Consider the following 21,380-nt stretch of genomic DNA (forward strand, 5'->3'; position numbering starts at 1 on the left):
ATCAGCGAACATCCCCACTCCTGACCATATGATGGAAGGAAGGTCAGTGATGAAGCAGCTGGAGATGGTTGGGCCGAGGACACTACCCTGAGGAACAGTAGCAGAAAATCTAACCCCTGCATTATGAATAACTTGAGACATGACATGGTAAGTGCAACATTCTTGGATAAAACAGGTGACTTTGGAATTATGGTCTCCAAAGTTCTCAGCCACTGGGTTTTTCTTTGCTTCATGGCTGCACCAGTTCTAGACTAATTGCTGAAGGTTCAATCCTATGATTAGTCAACAACTCTATTATTATATCGTGTGGAAAGCGATCAAGATGAACCCTTGGTCTTTTATCATCTAGGATTTCCTATGTTCCTATGGCCTGTTGAGAGTCTGGGGATGACATTTTCATCATGCCTGGAAGTATTATACTTCCATAGGGATGAAATGACAGAAGGAAAAACAAGTTCAAAATGTTCAAACCCCAGTAAAAGTCAGTAATGCTTGCACCAGTAATGTTCGAGTTCTATTTTAAGGTATACAAGACCAGTTCTGATATGTTTTACTTCCAAGTTTTACTAGTTTTACTGGGCTTGGGCTGGAGTCATGAACACCACCTCCTGAAGCAGGTCCAAAGCAGCAGTGGGGGCATTCAGGCAGCGAGATTAGAAGGCCCACCTTGGTTCACTGGGATATCATTCCCGTTCTGCACGTGGTTTTTAGGCCTCTAAACCTCACCCGTCTCAACACCCTCCTACTCAACCCTCCATGCCCTCTCTGTGCCTCCTCATATCTCCTATGCCTTCTGCATGCCCCCGAATATACCTAATGCACCCTTCATATCCCCTCATATTCCTCATGCCCCCTCCATCCCCCCTCATATCCCCTCTATTCTCGCATGCCCCTTCCTCTCCCATGCCCCTTCCAATCCCATACCCCTTCCATTGCCCCGAGGGCCCTCCATGCCCCCATAAAATATGGGTTGTTAAATTCAAATTTCCCCTAGGCCTTTATAATGGTAACCCCAATGTCACAGGACATGCGTGCAGGGTTGCGGCCTGACATACTTCCCAGCTGGGGGAAGATGGCATGGATTGGGACTGGAGGGGTAAGTCTGACATTCCAGCCCAGCAGGCCTCAATTTACTCATTTCCCACTCAATTCTGGGGAGGTATGGGAAGGGTATATTTGACCCGTCACACCTGAAATTGGGATATTGGATAGATCATCAGGGAGGTAAAGGGAAGTAAGTTTTGACGTTTTAAACCTTTATCCAAACCGACTTACACCCCCTTGAAACCCTGCTCTGAAACTTTGCCGAAGTTGTGGAGAAAGTGCCCAAGTACTGCCAGCTGTGGTGCAAGCATCCATCGCCAATACTAAAGGGACCCCATCTTGGAATTTTGGACAGTCAAAGCAAGACTAATAGGCAGAAAGGGAATGAGTAGGGGGAGCCTGTGGTGGGGGTGTGGGTTGCAGGGTGATAGCAATGGAAGTCCCAAACACACTTGCAGCTCTGGGACTGAAGTTTCTAAATATAAAGAATTTGCTCCAATGCTTCAGGATTTTAGTGTCCTCAAATTTATTGCATTGATCCGGGCCTGAAGTTTCCACTAAGTTACATCATTTTTTCAGCACAATTCATCCGAAATAGGCCAAACCAACATAAAAGATCAAGGAATTTCAAGTGCAAATTACGTCCAGCAAAAGTCAAGTATCTGCTATTCTTTACGCTGGTTCAAAATAAATATTACTGAAAGTAGCATTGTGAGCTTCTGACAATTTAACCTATTTGCAAGCCTTTGAGGAGGCAATCAAATTGAGCTATTTTTAGACAATGGCCATTAATAGTTCTAACAGTTTTTAAGTGTTAAAAATAATTTAATTTGCTATGAAACTGACTACTGTGCACCGACAAAACTAATAAATTGCTCTGTACAGTTTTAAAGCCATTTTCAGTTAATTAACATTTTTTTTTCACAAGAGGTGGACTAAGTACTCTGATTAAAATGCTTAGCTTTATGAGGAATTCATTTTCAGCTGTCTTAATAAAGCTGCAACAGACAATCACCCTTAAATATATCAAGGGATATTTTTTAATGCAAAAAAAACTATAATTATGTTCAAAAACGCTGCCTAGTTCTGTTGGTTCATGACAGATTTTACATTTAGCAATATGCAAATGAGTTTGAGCAGAAACTTGAGCAGCTGTCACTAGGTGAATTATTCACTCTGAAAACCTGTACAGACATGATTGGCCTAATGGCTTCCTTCTGTGCTGTAACAATTCGGTGTTCCTGTGAAATAATTCAATTGAGAAAACCAGCGCTATTTGCACCTGGATTACCCAAGGTAACTATCCCATAAGGGTGAAATTTATGGCCAGCCCTCCAGTGTATTTGAAATAAAATGGGTGGTCTACTTGCCACCTTCCTGTCAGCCCCCAACCCATATTACAGTGGGTAGAAAAGGTGTCAGGCAGCCTGTCTGCCATTGGGCCTATTGTGATCCTTAAGTAGCTAATTAATGGTTAATTAAGTGCCTCATTCCACCTCTGCTACTATAGCTAAGTGGTTTGGGCTTGGCCTAAATAGCCAAGTGGTTATGGTACTGGGTTTGTAACCCTAAGATCAAGAGTTCAAATCTCACAATGGCAAACTATGAAACAATGTAACTTCATCTGAAACAGATGGAAACAGGTTTACTCAAAAGAGTATCAAGTGTTCAAATCTCACAATGGCAAACTATGGAACAATGTGACTTCATCTGAAACAGATGGAAACAGGTTTGTACTCGAAAGAGTATCAAGAGTTCAAATCTCACAATGGCAAACTATGAAACAATGTAACTTCATCTGAAACAGATGGAAACAGGTTTACTCAAAAGAGTATCAAGAGTTCAAATCTCACAATGGGAAACAATGTAACTTAATCTGAAAAACAGATGGAAGTGTGTTTGTACTTGAAAGAGTTACATCTTTCCTGATGGGAGGCCCTCTATGGAAGTGTCCTCCCCCTTTCTATGCAGCAGTCCCGTATAATAAGAGGATGCATAGGTTCACGGACTCTCAGGACACGTGCCCTTTTTTTATAGAACAGCTGGGCCTCGGTGGCTCCTTGCAGGCGTTGCCCGTCTTTTACCAGGACCTGATCAAAGTCTGGAAAGTGGTCGCCTCGCGACGCAGCTCTCCCCCATCAGGAGTAGCGGCTATCGTCAGAGAGCCGCTGCTCAGGAATCCGCCCCCCGTCCTTTTCAGTGGTTGGCGGAGAGGAGGGCTGTGGCCGCAGGGGTGACCAGAATCGGGGACGTGCTGGGTGGCGGAGGACTGGGCTGGATGCTCCCGCAGGAGTTGGCGCGACGCGCGTCTGTGAGTGTCCAGGTCGCAGCCGATGCCATCCAAGACCTGAGAACGGTCGTGCTCGGACCCGACGTTATTTTGGGTCTTGAGGCGGCCCAGGTGCGCGGTGGTCTTCCATCTGAGCGTTCCCCTGTTCGGACGGAATTCCACATTGGCCCCAAGCCCCGAACCCTCCCTCGGGTGCTGGTGCCCCGCAATATGAGCCGCCTCGGGGACATGCCCTCTGTGCCTTTTGGCACGGCAAAGAGGAGCTTTTTGTACGGACTGCTGCTGCACACCTTCCATTTTCTCGCCCTTGTCCGTCGACCGGACACGCCCTGGCGTGCCTTGTTGCCGTCCGGCGGCGGAGGCCCCCGATGGGAGGCCCTCTACGGAGGTGTCCTCCCCCTTTCTATCTGAGACCTGGGTTGGAGGGTGTTGCATGCAGCAGTCCCTTATAATAAGAGGATGCATTGGTTCGCGGACTCTCAGGACACGTGCCCTTTTTGCGGTCTTGTGGAGTCCGTGGACCATGTATACATAGGGTGTTGTAGGCTGCACTCCCTTTTTAGTTATTTGAAAAACCTTTTATTGATGTTTTGTTTGCACTTCAGCCCCACGCTCCTCATCTATGGGCACCCGGTGCGGAAGGGGGTAGGGAAGGAGGAGGACCTCCTCGTGAACCTGCTCCTGGGCCTGGCCAAGTTGGCCATTAACAGGTCCAGGCAGCGGGCGATCGACGGGGGAGTCCCGCCCGATTGTTTGTCCCTCTTCCGCGGCTACGTTCGCTGCCGGATGTCCCTGGAGAAGGAGCACGCGGTGTCTGCTGGCACTCTCGAGGCCTTCCGTGCTCGGTGGGCACCGCGGGGACTGGGGTGTTTTGTTGACCCCTTTAATCACATTTTGATTTAAAGTTTGTAAGTTTCCTTTAAAACTTTGTTCTTGGTTTTACAGCTGACCTGAATTAGGGGCTGTGCCTGATTTTTCCCAATTTTGTTGATTTGGTTTTCATTTAAAAGATTATCAAGAGTTCAAATCTCACAATGGCAAACTATGAAACAATGTAACTTCATCTGAAACAGATGGAAACAGGTTTATTCAAAAAGAGTATCAAGAGTTCAAATCTCACAATGGCAAACTATGAAACAATGTAACTTCATCTGAAACAGATGGAAACAGGTTTACTCAAAAAAAGAGTATCAAGAGTTCATTTATTTAAAAGATTATCAACAGTTCATTTTCTTAACAATCTCGTTGAGGCAATTGTGAATTCAGTTTGTTGCTTGACACTGAGGAGAGAAGGTGTGTGTTGTTGGTGCTCCTCAGTGTTTCTGTGACTGATACTACTGCTGCTTTGGGGTTGTTGCTGCTCCAGTGCTGCTGCTGCCTTGCCCCTGTTTGAGCCAAGGGAGAGAGAGGGAGAGAGGAACAACTGCTGCTGCTTTGGGGTTGTTGCATCTGCTGCTGCTGTTGCTGCTTCTGCTGCTGCTCCTCCAGTGCTGCTGCTGCTGCCTTGCCCCTGTGGTGCCAAAGGAGAGAGAGGGAGAGAAGAGAACAGTTGCTGCTGTTGCTACAGGACAGGAAGGCCAGGAGGCCAGGACTGAGTTGAAAAACAGCATCCTAGGTGGGTGTCTGAACTGTGTATTTTTGTTTAAGGTGGGGGCAATTAAGGACTGTGTTTTGTAGGGGGAGGCAAGAAGACTGCCAGAGGAGTTGGGGAAGGAAGAGAGGGAGGGTGTGTGTGTGTGCTGAAACCATCTTTCTGCCACCCCTCCCCCCAACCCAGCCCTTTTCCCAGTAAGGCCAGCAATAGCTGGTGAAGACATCGCCTCCCCCTGCCTGAAGAACATCAGGCCCCCACCCACCGTCCATCCACCATCGAGGACACCCACCTGGACATTTACCTCTTTCCCTCCTGTGCCTCCCTGTCTTTTACTCCTCTCCTTCCTCTCCTCTCCTGCCTAAAAGAGGGGAGGTTGTTTCTACCTCTCTCCCCCACCCCCTTTCCTCAAACAAAATGGACAATCCTTCCCAGGGTGGGTGTGGCTCTGGCCCTAAGGCCAATTCACCATCGCCTGTGGCCGGGCCGTCGAGGGCTAATGTGGAGGCGGTTTTGTCACCGGTGGCAGGGCCTCAAAAAAAGAAAACCTATGCGGGGGTGGTTGCTTCTGCGGCTCCAGCTGCTCCCGCTGCCCTGTCACCATTCCGCCTCCTCACCAGGGCCCTTGGGGTAAAGAGCTATGCTCACCCTGAAATGACAATAGAGGCCTGCGTAAAGGCTATGGCTGGGGTCGTCGGCCCCTCAGCCATTGTCGCGGCCTCTAAAATGTATGGAAAGGCCATATTCTTCTTGAGGTCCGAGCGGGTGGTGCACCTCGCCCTGCAAAAAGGACTCACTGTGGGTGGGACTTTTCTGGCGGTGGACCCCCTTGAGGCCACCGCCCAGAGAATTATTATTTCGAACGTCCCGCCTATTCTATCCAGTGAGCTCCTCCTCCCCCACCTTAATAAATTGGGGGAGGTCAGGTCGGGGGTTGCACCAATCCCACTCGGCCTCAAAGACTCGGCCCTCCGCCATGTGTACTCCTTCCGGCGCCAGGTATTTGTCCGCTTGGCCCGGGAGGAGTGCCTGGAGGGGGCCTTCATTATCAATTTTGAGGGGACCGCCTATCGGGTCTTCTGGACCGTGGAGGGCGTGCGGTGCCATGCTTGTAAGGAGGCGGGGCACGTGAGGAAGAACTGCCCCGCCTCCAAGGCCACGAGCCCCACCCAAGCGGCCACGGCTGGCACCACCCCTCCTCCCCCCGCCACCACTCCATCTCCCTCCCCGCAAGGGGAAGCGACGCCGGCGGCCACTGCCATCTCGGCTGCCGGTGAGGCGGGGGGAGAGCCCCCGCGCCGTAAGAAGGCGCGGAGGAAGACCTGCAACCTGGAGGCGGCCCCTGAAACGCCCCAAAACCCCCAGACACCTGCAAGCACCGGCTCGGGGGAAAAGACATCATCTGGCCCCGGCGTCATGTCCGCGTGTGCTCCCGGGCCCGTGGGTGCTAAGGCGCCGAGTGCTGGGCCCGGCGTCGTCCCTGCGCGTGGTCCCGGGGCCGGCGAGGAAAAGACGCGGGACCCCGAGCCAGGGAATCTAACACCCAAAACCCAGAGGGTGGAGTGTCCGGGAGGGCTGGACAAGGAGGAGGGGGCCTCGGAAATGGAGGTCTCCCTAGCCCCCAGCCTGACCCGGAAGAGACGTCACGCTTCGGAGGAGGAGGTGGGTGATGCCCAAACTGAAGAAGTTGGGTGTGTCCCTTCCCCCGATGAAGAGGTGGTGGCGTTTCCACCAAGTAAAATCTTGCCCTGTCCTCTGGGGGAACTCAAAACCCCTGCACCGACTCCCACCACTGTTACCCCCGTCAACCTGCTGCAATCCCCTGAACAGGGCCCCTCGGGGGTCACTGAAGGCACCTCCCTTGAGGTGGTGCCCGACTCAGGAACCCTCGATACCCCCGAGGTACCTTCTGGCTCGTCGGGGGACTGTAGCTTTCAAAATTTAAAAAATGTTAACGGGTCATTGGGTGGCGGCGAAAAGGAAGGCCTTCCCGCTCCCTCCCAAACCTTAGCACCGGGCGTCCTAGTTTTGGGTCAGGAGCTTGTCCTGAGCTCCCCGGACGACCCGGTGCTGGGAGGAGAGCGGGCATCAGAACTGCCGCTGCCCTCTGACCCAAAACCTTTAGAGGAGACCAGAGAGGACCCCTCTGGCCTTGATCCTGGGGGTGGGATCGAGGTACAGGTGGGGCCAGCTGGCAGCTCCGAATCAGCCCCCGTACTCAATGCGGGGGAGGGGTCGGAAGCTGGAGGCGACGACCTGGAGGAGGACGGGGTGTCCGTGGTGAGCGCTGGAGATTACGCTGAGTCGCTCTCAAGCGAGGCGGTGGATCCCCTGGTGCCCTCCACTGACTCCCCCCTCATCCCCCCAAGGGAACTCCGGGACTTTTTGGCGAGTCATCGCGGTCGCCGAGACAGGGTTCAGTTGGCCTTGGACCGGTGGCATTCTTTTCCGCTGGTGTTCTGGTCCACTCGCGAGGCTCTCAAGTCTCCTGAGTTGGATAGGAACGCGCGGCGGAGGGTCCAAACGTTTCTCGCTTTGCTCCTGAAGGAGAGGAAGGACTAAAAAGTCCTCTTCTTCTTTTTAATGACTTAAGGTGAAGGTTTGATGTACCTTTGACAATGAAGACGACTATAGCCAGCCTCAACATCCGCGGCAGCAGGGCCGCACAGCGCAGGTTCCAGAACTTCTCGGTCCTCAGGGACGGGAAGTATGCGTTGTGCTTCCTGCAAGAAACCCATACCGTTCCGGGAGACGAAGCCACGTGGCTCCTGGAGTGGTGAGGGGTGTCTACATGAGTCACCTAGCCTCCAATTCTGGCGGGGTGGCTATCTTGTTGGCCCCGCATTTTCAGCCGGAGATCTTGGGGGTCAAGGAGCCGGTGCCAGGCCGGTTGCTGCACCTGACTGTGCGTCTGGGGGGGGCGGTGCTTCACTTTGTGAATGTGTACGCTCCCCTGGGCACGCAGCAGCAAGCGAGCTTCTTTGAAGAAGTGTCCACTCATCTCGGCTCCATCGAAGCTGGCGAGTGCATCATCCTCGGGGGGGATTTCAATTGCACCCTCGGGGTCCGGGACCGTCACGGTACCCCGCACTGCACGCGAGGTGTGAGTAAGTTGCGGGACCTGGTCAGGTCCTTCGACTTAGTGGACGTCTGGCGAAATCTCCATCCTGACTCCAGCGTGTTCACCTTTGTGTCACCTGGAGTCGGAGCGTCCAGACTCGACCGCCTTTACGTTTCGAAGGCGTACGTGTCCTGCGTTCCGGCTGCTTCTATACAGCAGGTTCCGTGCACGGACCACCGTCTGGTGTGGGCGGAGCTCACTTCGTTCTGCGCTCGGACGGGGTCCGCGTACTGGCATTTTAATAACCTGTTGTTGGAAGACCAGCGGTTCCTGGACTCGTTCCGTCGCTTCTGGGCCGGCTGGAGAAGGAAGCGGGGAGGCTTCCCCTCCTTGAGGCTATGGTGGGACATGGGCAATACTCACGTCCGAGTTTTCTGTCAAGAGTACGCGAAGGGGTCGACAAAGAGACGCAAATCCAGGGTCGAGAAGTTGGAGAAGGAGGTGCTCGACCTGGAGGCACGTCTCCGTCAGCCCGACGCGGATCCGGCCCTGCGGTCGGTGTACGATGAGAAGAAGGGCGCGCTGCGGGACCTGCAACTGGTCGGGTCTTGGGGCGCGTTCGTGAGGTCGCGGATCTGTTTCCTTAAGGAGATGGACCGTGGCTCTCCCTTCTTCTACTCACTGGAAAAAAGGCACGGGGTCCGTAAGCAGCTCTTTACGCTGCTGGCCGACGACGGATCACTTGTCTCGGATCCGGAGGGCATCAGGGCCATTGCCCGAGATTACTACACTGCCCTGTTCTCTCCGGATCCGTCCAGTGAGGAAGCTTGCAGAGTTTTGTGGGAGGACCTGCCGCAGGTCGGCCCGGAGTGCGCCGGAAAGCTCGACTCCCCTATAAGTCTGGGGGAGCTGACCGGCGCACTCGACGGTCTTTCTAGGGGCAAAACCCCGGGACTAGACGGGCTGACCGTGGAGTTCTTCAGGGCGTTCTGGGACGTCTTGGGGAGCGACTTCGCGGGGGTCCTGGGGGAGAGCATTGCTACCGGGGAGATGCCCCTTTCGTGGCGCAGGGCCGTGATTGCCCTGCTGCCGAAGAAGGGGGATCTCCGCCTTCTTAAAAACTGGCGCCCGGTCTCCCTCCTCAGCACGGACTACAAAATCTTCGCCCGAGCCATGTCTTCTCGGCTCGGCACCGTGCTGGACCACATGATCCACCCTGACCAGTCCTACACCGTCCCGGACCGAACCATTTATGATAACATCCATCTGGTCCGGGACATCATCCACCATTCCCAGAGGGCTGGTCTGTCGAGCGCCTTCCTGTCTCTCGATCAGGAGAAGGCGTTTGACAGGGTGGATCACAGATACTTACTCGGAACTCTGCGAGCTTTCGGGTTCGGGACGCATTTTGTCGCCCGGATCCGACTTCTGTACACCGCCGCGGAGTGTCTAGTGAAGGTTAACGGGTCCCTGACGGTGCCCCTTCGCTTTGGAAGAGGGGTACGTCAGGGCTGCCCCCTGTCTGGCCAGTTGTATTCTATTTGCGTGGAGCCTTTCCTGCGCCTCTTGCGGAGGAGGTTGTCAGGATTGGTTCTGCGCGGGCCGGGCATCGGGGTGGTCCTTTCGGCTTACGCCGACGACGTGCTCCTTATGTTTAGTGACCCGGCTTACCTGCGGAGGATGCGCGAGTGCCAGGAGGTCTACTCTGCCGCTTCTTCTGCCAGGATCAACTGGGGTAAATGTTCTGGACTCCTGGTCGGTCAGTGGCAGATGGATCCCCTACCCGAGGAGCTCAGGCCTTTCACCTGGAGCAGGACCAGCCTCCTCTACCTGGGGGTCCATCTCTGCCCTGCTGAGGAATCCTGGCCGGCAAACTGGCAGGAACTGGAGACGAAAGTCACCGCTCGCCTGTGGCGCTGGACAGGACTGCTCCGAGTGCTATCTTACCGAGGTCGAGTTCTGGTCATAAACCAGCTGATCGCCGCCATGTTGTGGTATCGGCTGGTCACTTTGACCCCTCCCCCGGACTTTGTCACAAGAATCCAGAGATTGTTAGTCGACTTCTTCTGGGACAAAAGATTGCACTGGGTCGCTGCCGAGGTTCTGAGTCTCCCGCTTAGGGAGGGTGGTCAGGCGCTAGTGTGCCTACGCACACAGGTGGTGACTTTCCGCCTTCAGACCCTGCAGCGATACCTCTACGTCGAGCCTCCTCCTAGATGGTGTGCCCTGATGACGTATTTCTTCCGTCAGGTGCACGGCCTGAATTATGACGTGCAGCTCCTGTTTATAGAACAGCTGGGCCTCGGTGACTCCTTGCAGGCGTTGCCCGTCTTTTACCAGGACCTGATCAAAGTCTGGAAAGTGGTCGCCTCGCGACGCAGCTCTCCCCTGTCAGGAGTAGCGGCTATCGTCAGAGAGCCGCTGCTCAGGAATCCGCCCCTCCGTCCTTTTCAGTGGTTGGCGGAGAGGAGGGCTGTGGCCGCAGGGGTGACCAGGATCGGGGACGTGCTGGGTGGCGGAGGACTGGGCTGGATGCTCCCGCAGGAGTTGGCGCGACGCGCGTCTGTGAGTGTCCAGGTCGCAGCCGATGCCATCCAAGACCTGAGAACGGTCGTGCTTGGACCCGACGTTATTTTGGGTCTTGAGGCGGCCCAGGTGCGCGGTGGTCTTCCGTCTGAGCGTTCCCCTGTTCGGACGGAATTCCACATTGGCCCCAAGCCCCGAACCCTCCCTCGGGTGCTGGTGCCCCGCAATATGAGCCGCCTCGGGGACATGCCCTCTGTGCCTTTTGGCACGGCAAAGAGGGGCTTTTTGTATGGACTGCTGCTGCACACCTTCCATTTTCTCGCCCTTGTCCGTCGACCGGACACGCCCTGGCGTGCCTTGTTGCCGTCCGGCGGCGGAGGCCCCCGATGGGAGGCCCTCTACGGAGGTGTCCTCCCGCTTTCTATCGGGGACCTGGGTTGGAGGGTGTTGCATGCAGCAGTCCCTTATAATAAGAGGATGCATAGGTTCACGGACTCTCAGGACACATGCCCTTTTTGCGGTCTTGTGGAGTCCGTGGACCATGTATACATAGGGTGTTGTAGGCTGCACTCCCTTTTTAGTTATTTGAAAAACCTTTTATTGATGTTTTGTTTGCACTTCAGCCCCACGCTCCTCATCTATGGGCACCCGGTGCGGAAGGGGGTAGGGAAGGAGGAGGACCTCCTCGTGAACCTGCTCCTGGGCCTGGCCAAGTTGGCAATTAACAGGTCCAGGCAGCGGGTGATCGACGGGGGAGTCCCGCCCGATTGTTTGTCCCTCTTCCGTGGCTACGTTCACTGCCGGATGTCCCTGGAGAAGGAGCACGCGGTGTCTGCTGGCACTCTCGAGGCCTTCCGTGCTCGGTGGGCACCGCGGGGACTGGGGTGTTTTGTTGACCCCTTTAATCACATTTTGATTTAAAATTTGTAAGTTTCCTTTAAACTTTGTTCTTGGTTTTACAGCTGACCTGAATTAGGGGCTGTGCCTGATTTATCCCAATTTTGTTGATTTGGTTTTCATTTTAAAGATTATCAAGAATTCAAATCTCACAATGGCAAACTATGAAACAACGTAACTTCATCTGAAACAGATGGAAACGGGTTTGTACTCGAAAGAGTTATAGCTAAGTGGTTTGGGCTTGGCCTAAATAGCCAAGTGGTTATGGTACTGGGTTTGTAATCCCAAGATCAAGAGTTCAAATCTCACAATGGCAAACTATGAAACAATGTAACTTCATCTGAAACAGATGGAAACGGGTTTGTACTCGAAAGAGTTATAGCTAAGTGGTTTGGGCTTGGCCTAAATAGCCAAGTGGTTATGGTACTGGGTTTGTAACCCCAAGATCAAGAGTTCCAATCTCACAATGGCAAACTATGAAAAAACAATGTAACTTCATCTGAAAACAGATGGAAACGGGTTTGTACTCAAAAGAGTTAAAAAAAAAGCTTGGCCTAAATAGCCAAGTGGTTATGGTACTGGGCTTGTAATCCCAAGATCAAGAGTTCAGATCTCACAATGGCAAACTATGAAACAATGTAACTTCATCTGAAAACAGATGGAAACGGGTTTGTACTCGAAAGAGTTACAGAGACTTGAGAATGGAATCAAGAGTTCAAATCTCACAATGGCAAACTATGAAACAATGTAACTTCATCTGTACAAACAGATGAAAACGGGTTTGTACTTGAAAGATTTACTGGGTTTGTAACCCCAAGCTCAAGAGTTCAAATCTCACAATGGCAAACTATGAAACAATGTAACTTCATCTGAAAAACAAATGGAAAATGTGTTTGTACTCAAAAGAGTTACTCCTAGCTTGGCCTAAATAGCCAAGTGGTTATGGTACTGGGTTTGTAACGCCAAGATCAAGAGTTTAACTCTCACAATGGCAAACTATGAAACAATGTAACTTCATCTGAATAGGAACAGATGGAAACAGGTTTGTACTCAAAAGAATTATAGCCAAGTGGTGAGCTTGGCCTAAATAGCTAAGTGGTTATGGTACTGGGTTTGTAACCCCAAGATCAACAGTTCAAATCTCACAATGGCAAACTAAGAAATAATGTAACTTCATCTGAAACAGATGGAAATGTTTTTGTAAGCTTGGCCTAAATAGCCAAGTGGTTATGGTACTGGCCTTGTAACCCCAAGAGCAAGAGTTCAAATCTCACAATGGCAAACTATGAAACAATGTGACTTCATGGGCTTGGCCTAAACAGCTAAGTGGCTATGGTACTGGGTTTGTAACCCCAAGATCAAGAGTTCCAATCTCACAATGGCAAACTATGAAACAATGTAACTTCATCTGAAACAGATGGAAACGGGTTTGTACTCAAAAGAGTTATAGCCAAGTGGTCAAGGATGACACGCAAATTCGTGAAGCGTTCGGCTTGGCCTAAATAGCCAAGTGGTTATGGTACTGGGTTTGGAAACCCAAGATCAAGAGTTCAAGTCTCACAATGGCAAACTATGAAACAATGTAACTTCATCTGAATACAGATGGAAACGTGTTTGTCACTTGGCCTAAATAGCCAAGGGGTTATGGTACTGGGTTTGTAACCCCAAGATCAAGAGTTCAAATCTCACAATGGCAAACTATGAAAAAACAATATAACTTCACCTGAAACAGGTGGAAACGAGTTTGTACTCGAAAGAGTTATAGCCAAGTGGTGCTTGGCCTAAAAAGCCAAGTGGTTATGGTACTGGGCTTGTAACCCCAAGATCAAGAGTTCAGATCTCACAATGGCAAACTATGAAACAATGTAACTTCATCTGAAAACAGATGGAAACGGGTTTGTACTCGAAAGAGTTACAGAGACTTGAGAATGGAATCAAGAGTTCAAATCTCACAATGGCAAACTATGAAAATTTAGCCAAGTGGTGCTTGGCCTAAATAGCCAAGTGGTTTTGGTACTGGGTTTGTAACCCCAAGATCAAGAGTTCAAATCTCACAATGGCAAACTATGAAACAATGTAACTTCATCTGAATAGGAACAGATGGAAACGGGTTTGTACTCGAAAGAGTTATAGCCAAGTGGTGAGCTTGGCCTAAATGGCCAAGTGGTTATGGTACTGGGTTTGTAACCCTAAGGTCAAGAGTTCGAACCTCACAATGGCAAAGTATGAAACAATGTCACTTCATCTGAAACAGATGGAAATGGGTTTGTACTCGAAAGAGTTATAGCCAAGTGGTCAAGGATGACACGCAAATTCGTGAAGTGTTCGGCTTGGCCTAAGTAGCCAAGTGGTTATGGTATTGGGTTTGTAACCCCAAGATCAAGAGTTCAAATCTCACAATGGCAAACTATGAAACAACGTAACTTCATCTGAATAGGAACAGATGGAAATGTGTTTGTACTCGAAAGAGTTATAGCCAAGTGGTGCTTGGCCTAAATAGCCAAGTGGTTATGGTACTGGGTTTGTAACCCCAAGATCAAGAGTTCAAATCTCACCATGGCAAATTATGAATCAAGAGTTCAAATCTCACAATGGCAAACTATGAAACAATGTAACTTCATCTGAAACAGATGGAAACGTGTTTGTACTCGAAAGAGTTATAGCCAAGTGGTGAGCTTGGCCTAAATAGCCAAGTGGTTATGGTACTGGGTTTGTAACCCCAAGATCAAGAGTTCAAATCTCACAACTATGAAACAATGTAACTTCATCTGAAACAGATGGAAACATGTTTGTACTCAAAAGAGTTATAGCCAAGTGGTCAAGGATGACACGCAAATTCGTGAAGCATTCGGCTTGGCCTAAATAGCCAAGTGGTTATGGTACTGGGCTTGTAACCCCAAGATCAAGAGTTCAAATCTCATAATGGCAAACTATGAAACAATGTAACTTCATCTGAAACAGATGGAAACGTGTTTGTACTCGAAAGAGTTATAGCCAAGTGGTCAAGGATGACACGCAAATTCGTGAAGCGTTCGGCTTGGCCTAAATAGCCAAGTGGTTATGGTATTGGGCTTGTAACCCCAAGAGCAAGAGTTCAAATCTCACAATGGCAAACTATGAAACAACGTAACTTCATCTGAATAGGAACAGATGGAAACGTGTTTGTACTCGAAAGAGTTATAGCCAAGTGGTGCTTGGCCTAAATAGCCAAGTGGTTATGGTACTGGGTTTGTAACCCCAAGATCAAGAGTTCAAATCTCACAATGGCAAACTATGAAACTATGTAACTTCATCTGAAACAGATGGAAATGGGTTTGTACTCAAAAGACTTATAGCCAAATGGTTATGGTACTGGGCTTGTAACCCCAAGATCAAGAGTTCAAATCTCACAATGGCAAACTATGAAACAATGTATCTTATCCTGAATAGGAACAGATGGAAATGTGTTTGTACTCGAAAGAGTTATAATCCCACCGTGCCTTCTGTGCTTGGTGGGCACCGCGGGGACTGGGGTGCTTTATTGACCCCTTTAATCACATTTTGGTTTAAAGTTTGTAAGTTTCCTTTAAACTTTGTTCTTGGTTTTACAGCTGACCTGAAATGGGGCTGTGCCTGATTTATCCCAATTTTGTTAATTTGGTTTTATTGGTTTTAACTAGAAAGAGTTATAATCCCACCGCAGCCGGTCCGATGGTAGTGGGTTATCGTTGATATTTGCTTACAAAGTCAGTTATAATCCCACCACTGCCAGTCACACCCACACCTTAGGTAGCAGAGTGGTGCAGCGGACTCATGCTGGGCCCATAACCCAGAGGTCGATGGATCGAAACCATTCTCTGCTATTTATGCTTTCATTAAAAAAGCAGAAAGAAACATTTGGCCTCTCCCCACAAATATATCTGATATTTCTATAATACATCTTGGTCCAAGTTGAGTGCAATGCCTGACCTGGTGGCTGCGACGAAGGGTGTCCCGTAAGGCGTCGAAACAGTCGCTGATTAAAGTCACCAAGAAGCCGCCTAAGAAGCGGAGAAAATCTCGCAAGCAGTGCTATTCCATTTACGTGTACAGGGTGCTGACCTAGGTCCACCCTTCCACCAGGATCTCGTCCAAGGCCATGAGTGTTATGAATTCCTTCGTTATCGACATTTTCAAGCGCTTTGCCTCCGAGGCGTCACAACTCATTCACTACAACAAGCGCCGCACCATCTCGGCTCGGGAGATCCAGAGCGCCGTCCGCCTCATGCTGCCAGGGGAATTGGCCAAACACGCCATCTCCGAAGGCACCAAAGCGATCACCAAATACACCAACTCTGTTTAGGTCGACAATTCTGAAGATTATAAAAAATATAATACATCTGTCAGGCAGCCCCGTCCGAAACCCTGGACTTACCTAAGTCCAGTATCCATTGCACTTCTTCTCTGGGGAGTCACTACTTGATCCTAATGCTCCTGGGACTACAAATCTATCAGTTAATCTGATTGGCTATCAGCTCTCTAGGTGGGGGCTGAAGTCTCACTCTAAATCAGTAAAGGCTGCCCCAGCATAATATCGGTAGTCAATCACACCATAAAATCCATGCCATATTGCTCACTTGCATTATTTTTGTTTCCTTCTCGGATTATGGCTTGCCCCCACCCCCATGTTAAAACATAGTCACAACCTCTTCTGCTGTGCTTTCTCTGCAATAATTCTGGCCTACTCCTTGCTATCCATGCACCACCATCTATTTGGTACTTCCTTGCAGCATTTGATCTTCAGTTCTCACTTGGGGCTCTCCCAGATATGGGGCAGTGTTCAGGACCAGGGCATCATACTGGGCTGATTATGCATGTTGGAACATGTCCACATCTATGTACCTATAATTCCTAATATCCACCTGCCCTCTTCTGCATTTATATTCTTCAGTGCTCCTGGATACACTGTTCCAGTTGCCATTTTCCCCACTCAGTGGTCCAACTACCCCCATCCCTCCAATACTGTCTACCTGCACTGCATCTACTTTAATACTTCCACAAATTTTCTCATCCCCTCCTCCATGTACTGCAGCTCCCAGACATAAACATTACATCTGTTACTAGTTCTTCAAAGGAGATGGCGTAGTGGTATTGTCACTGGACTAGTAATCCAGAGACCCAGGGTAATGCTCTGGGGACCTGGGTTTGTGGTGGAATTTGAATCCAATAAAAATCTGCAATTAAAAGTCTAATGATGACCATGAAACCATTGTTGATTGTTGTAAAAACCCATTTGGTTCACTAATGCCCTTTTGGGGGAGGAAATCTGCTGTTCTTACCTACATGTGATTCCAGATCCACAGCAATGTGGTTGATTCTGAAATGCCCTCTGAAATGGCCTAGCAAGCCACTCAGTTGTATCAAACTACTACAAAGACTCAAGAGAGGAATGAAACCAGTTGGACCACCCGACATTGACCTCAGCTCTATCAGCCCTGCAAAGTCCTCTGGGGATCTGTGCCAAAATTGGGAAAGCTGTCTTATAAACTGGTCAAGCAACAGCCTTACATAGTCATCCTTATAGAATCAAACCTTACAGATAATGTCCCAGACACCTTCATCACCATCCCTGGGTATGTCCTGTCCCACTAGCAGAGGTGGTAGCACAGTGGTATACAGTCGGGAGGGAGTTGACCTTGGGGTCCTCAAAATCGACTGTGGACGCCATGAAGTCTTATAGCATCAGGTCAAACATGGGAAAGGAAACACCCTGCTGATTGCCACATTCTCCCTCTCTCAGCTGATGAATCAGTGCTCCTCCATGTTGAACACCAGTTGGAAGAAGCACTCAAGGTAGCAAAGGTGCAGAATGTACTCTGGGGGGGACTTCAAAGTCCATCACCAAGAGTGGCTCAGTAGCACCACTACTGAACAAGCTGGCCAAGTCCTAAAGAACATATCTGCTACACTGGGTCTATGGCAGGTGGTGAAGGAACCAACAAGAGGGGAAAACATACTTGACATCTTACTCACCAAACTGCCTGCCACAGATGCATCTGTCCATGGCAGTATCAGCAGGAGTGACCATCGCATACTTGTTGTGGAGACAAAGTCCCGCCTTCACATTAAGGATACCCTCCATCGTGTTGTATGGACACGACCACCATGCTAAATGGAATAGATTTCAAACAGATCTAGCAACTCAAGGCTGAGGTGCTGTGAACCATCAGCAGCAGCAGAATTGTACTCAAACACAATATGTAATCTCATGGCCCTGCATATCCCCCACTCCATCATTACCTTCAGGCCAGAAGATCAGCCCTGATTCAATGAAGAGTGCAGGGGGGCATGCCAGGAGCAGCATCAAGTGTACCTAAAAATAAGGTGTCAACCTGGTGAAGCTATAACACAGGACTACTTGCATGCAAAACAGCATAAGCAGCAAGTGATAGACAGGACTAAACAATCCCACAACCAACAGATCAGACCTAAATTCTGCAATCCTGCCATATCCAGTCATGAATGGTGGTGGACAATTAAACAACTCACTGGAGGAGGAGGCTCAACAAATTTCCCCATCCTCAATGATGGAGGAGCCCAGCACAGCAGTGCAAAAGATAAGGCTGAAGTATTTGCTACAATCTTCAGCCAGAAGTGCTGAGTGGATGATCCATCTCAGCCTTTTCCGGAGGTCCCAGCATCACAGATGCCAATCTTCAGCCAATTCAATTCACTCCACGTGATATCAAAAAACAGCTGAAGGCATTGAATACTGTAAAGGCTATGGGCCCTGACAATATTCCAGCAATAGTACAAAATATTTGTGCTCCAGAACTTGCTGCATCCCTAGCCAAGCTGCTCCAGTACAGCTACAACAATGGCATCTATCTGATGATGGTATGTCATGTACACAAAAAGCAGGACAAATCCAACCGGTCAGTCTACTCTCAGTCATCAGTAAAGTAATGGAAGGGGTCATCAACAGTGCTATCAAGCAGCAATTGGTTAGCAATAACCTGCTCACTGATGCCCAGTTTGGGTTCTGCCAGGGCCACTCAACTACTGCCACATTCAGCCTTGGTTCAAACATGGACAAAAGAGCTGAACTCCCGAGGTAAGGTGAAAGTAACTGCCCCTGACATCAAGGCCGCATTTGACCAAATGTGGCATCAAGGAGCCCTAGCAAAACTGGAATCAATGGGAATCAGGGGGAAAACTCTCTGCTGGTTGGAGTCATACCTAGCACAAAGGAGATGGTTGTGGTTGTTGGAGGTCAGTCATCTCAGCTCCAGGATATCATTGCAGGAGTTCCTCAGGGTAGTGTCCTAGGCCCAACCATCTTCAGCTGCTTCATCAATGACCTTCCTTCCATCATAAGGTCAGAAGTGAGGGTGTTTTGCTGATGATTGTACAATGGTCAGCACCATTTGTGATTCCTCAGATACTGAAGCAGTCCATGTCCAAATGTAGCAAGACCTGAACAATATCCAGGCTTGGGCTGACAAGTGGCAAGTAACATTCATGACACACATAAGTTAGGACATAAACATCTCCAACAAGAGAGAATCCAACCATCGCCCCTTGATGTTCAATGGCATTACCATCACTAAATCCCCCACTATCAATACCCTGGGGATTACCATTGGCCAGAAACTGAACCGGACCAGCCATATAAATACTGTAGCTACAACAGCAGGTCAGAGGCTAGTAATCCTGCCATGAGTAACTCACTTGCTAACTCCCCAAAGCCCTTCCCCCGCCTCTCCATTCCATGAGCACCATCAAGAAGCCAGCATTGAGCCCAGGCTCCATTATTGTTTCCTCCTCCTCTCTGTGCAATGATAGGTGTAACCGATTAATGAATCACAAGGAAAGGTAGTAAAGCTCCCACAACAAGCCACTGTTATGATATTGAGCTGCATCTGCGCTTCTAGCCTTGTTACTGATACAGCCTTATAATTGACGTGCAAACTCAGAGAGCGAGGTGACCAAAATGGCCACCGGGTGCAGCTTCAGGAGGAGGCCCCGCCGGAGGTGCAGGGTCCAGGGGAGCCCAGCAAGAACCAGAGGATGAGGAGGTTAGACCCATGCCAAAGAGGTGACTCATTCAACCAAGGATCTGATTAAGACTTTCCTATCTGCAGATGAGTGAGAGACAATGCTGCGCACGTCTGTGCTTTGTCCAGAATCCGGTGGATCACATCTGTCACATTCTGTGGGAGGATCTAATGCCCCATGGACTGGGAGGACATCCCCTGAAGGTCACCGCTGCACACAATCTTTTGTTTGCAGATTGTTCCAAATATCCACAGGGGACCTGTGCAGCATCTTACAGTCCTCCACACATAAATGCATTAAGGAGGTGACAGAAGTCTTTACTGTAAGGCTCATCATTATGTGAGGTTCAAACTTCATGAAGCTAACCAGGCTGCTAGATTTCTGGGTTTGCAGCTATCTCAGGCTCCCCTGGAGTGCAGGGTGAAATCGATTGCATGCATGTGGTTTTGAGGGTTCCATGGCATCAGCCTCTGATGTTCAACAACTGGAAAGGGTTCTACTCCATCAACGTTCAACTGGTGTGCGATCATTGGAAGCACATAATGCACGTTTGAGCCTGATACCCTCGGAGTTCCCATGACTCATACACCCTGAGTCATTCCCAGCCTCATATATTCAAACGTTCTCAGCAAGTACAGGGATGGCTGCTTGGGGATAAGGGTTCATGACACCCGTGCCTTGGAGGAGAGGTACATCAAAGTGCATAGCTCCACATGATCCATCATAGAGCAGGCCATTGGCATCCTGAAGATGAGCTTCCAATGTTTGGACCATTCAGGTGGGGCTCTGCAGTACTCTCCACATAGGGTGTCCCGCATCATTGTGGTCTGTTGTGCCCTTCACAACCTGACACTTCAAAGGGGGGATCCCTTGCCAGAGGGAGAAATGAAGGAGGCTGAGAGATCCTCAGATGATGAAGAGTAGGAAGGCTAGGACCCTGAAGAGGGAGATGAGGTGGAAGATGAGCTTCCACATGAGGATGTCGTCGAAGAAGCATGATGTGGAGGACATGCCCGCGCCACACTGATAGCCATTAGGTTCCAGGATGTGTAAGGTGCAGGCAACAGAACACGGCCACATTCCTTCTGTACCTTAGCGCCATGCCAGTGCACTGAGAGGGATTCACAACTGGTTAGATTGACAGCAAGTTCCATATTCAGACTTGCACCTTCAACCCACATAATTCACCGGGCCATGATCTTTGGAAATGTCAGCGGTGAACCCTGTATGCGTTCACTTTGGGAAGTGAAAGTCAACATAACAGCACAAACCCTGCATTCAAGAACCTGATGCAGTTGTGCCCACCTTAATGAAAAACGACAGTGGACTCTGAGATGAGTGCATGGTTGAAGATATTGTCATAGCATCAAGTCCTGTGATTTGGCACTACCACTTGTAAGACACAACTATAGCTATTGCTTCAGGCTGTTAAACATCCCTCACCTAATGATAAAAGCAAAATACTGCGGATCCTGGAAATCTGAAACAAAAATAGAAAATGCTGGAAAAATTCAACAGGTCTAGCAGCATCTGTGGAGAGAGAAATAACGTTCCCAGTCTGTATGACCCTTCTTCTGAGCTGAAGAGGAATGGAAATGTGATGAAATTTATAGTGTTTAAGGGGGATGGAGCAGGTGAAGCTGGACAGAAGGCCAGCGATAGGTGGGGACAAAGGAGCGATTGACAAATATGTCATGAACTAATGGACAAAGGGAGTGTTAATGGTAGTGATAAGGACTAAAAAAGGTGCTGATAGTGACAAAGCTAAGAAAGCAGAATGTGGTAATAGCAGAACAAGGGCCAGCACTCTGAAAAAAAAGCATGAACAAGTAACAGATGCCCTTTTGGGGGTGGGGCAGGGGAAGGGGTGGTGGTGGGGGAACAAAATTATAGGAAACGGGATAGAAGAGGCGATGAAAAAGGGGATAAATGAATAAAAATAAAAATAAGTGAAT

The sequence above is a fragment of the Carcharodon carcharias genome, chromosome 11, assembly GCF_017639515.1.
Source record: "Carcharodon carcharias isolate sCarCar2 chromosome 11, sCarCar2.pri, whole genome shotgun sequence".
Lineage (NCBI taxonomy): Eukaryota > Metazoa > Chordata > Chondrichthyes > Lamniformes > Lamnidae > Carcharodon > Carcharodon carcharias.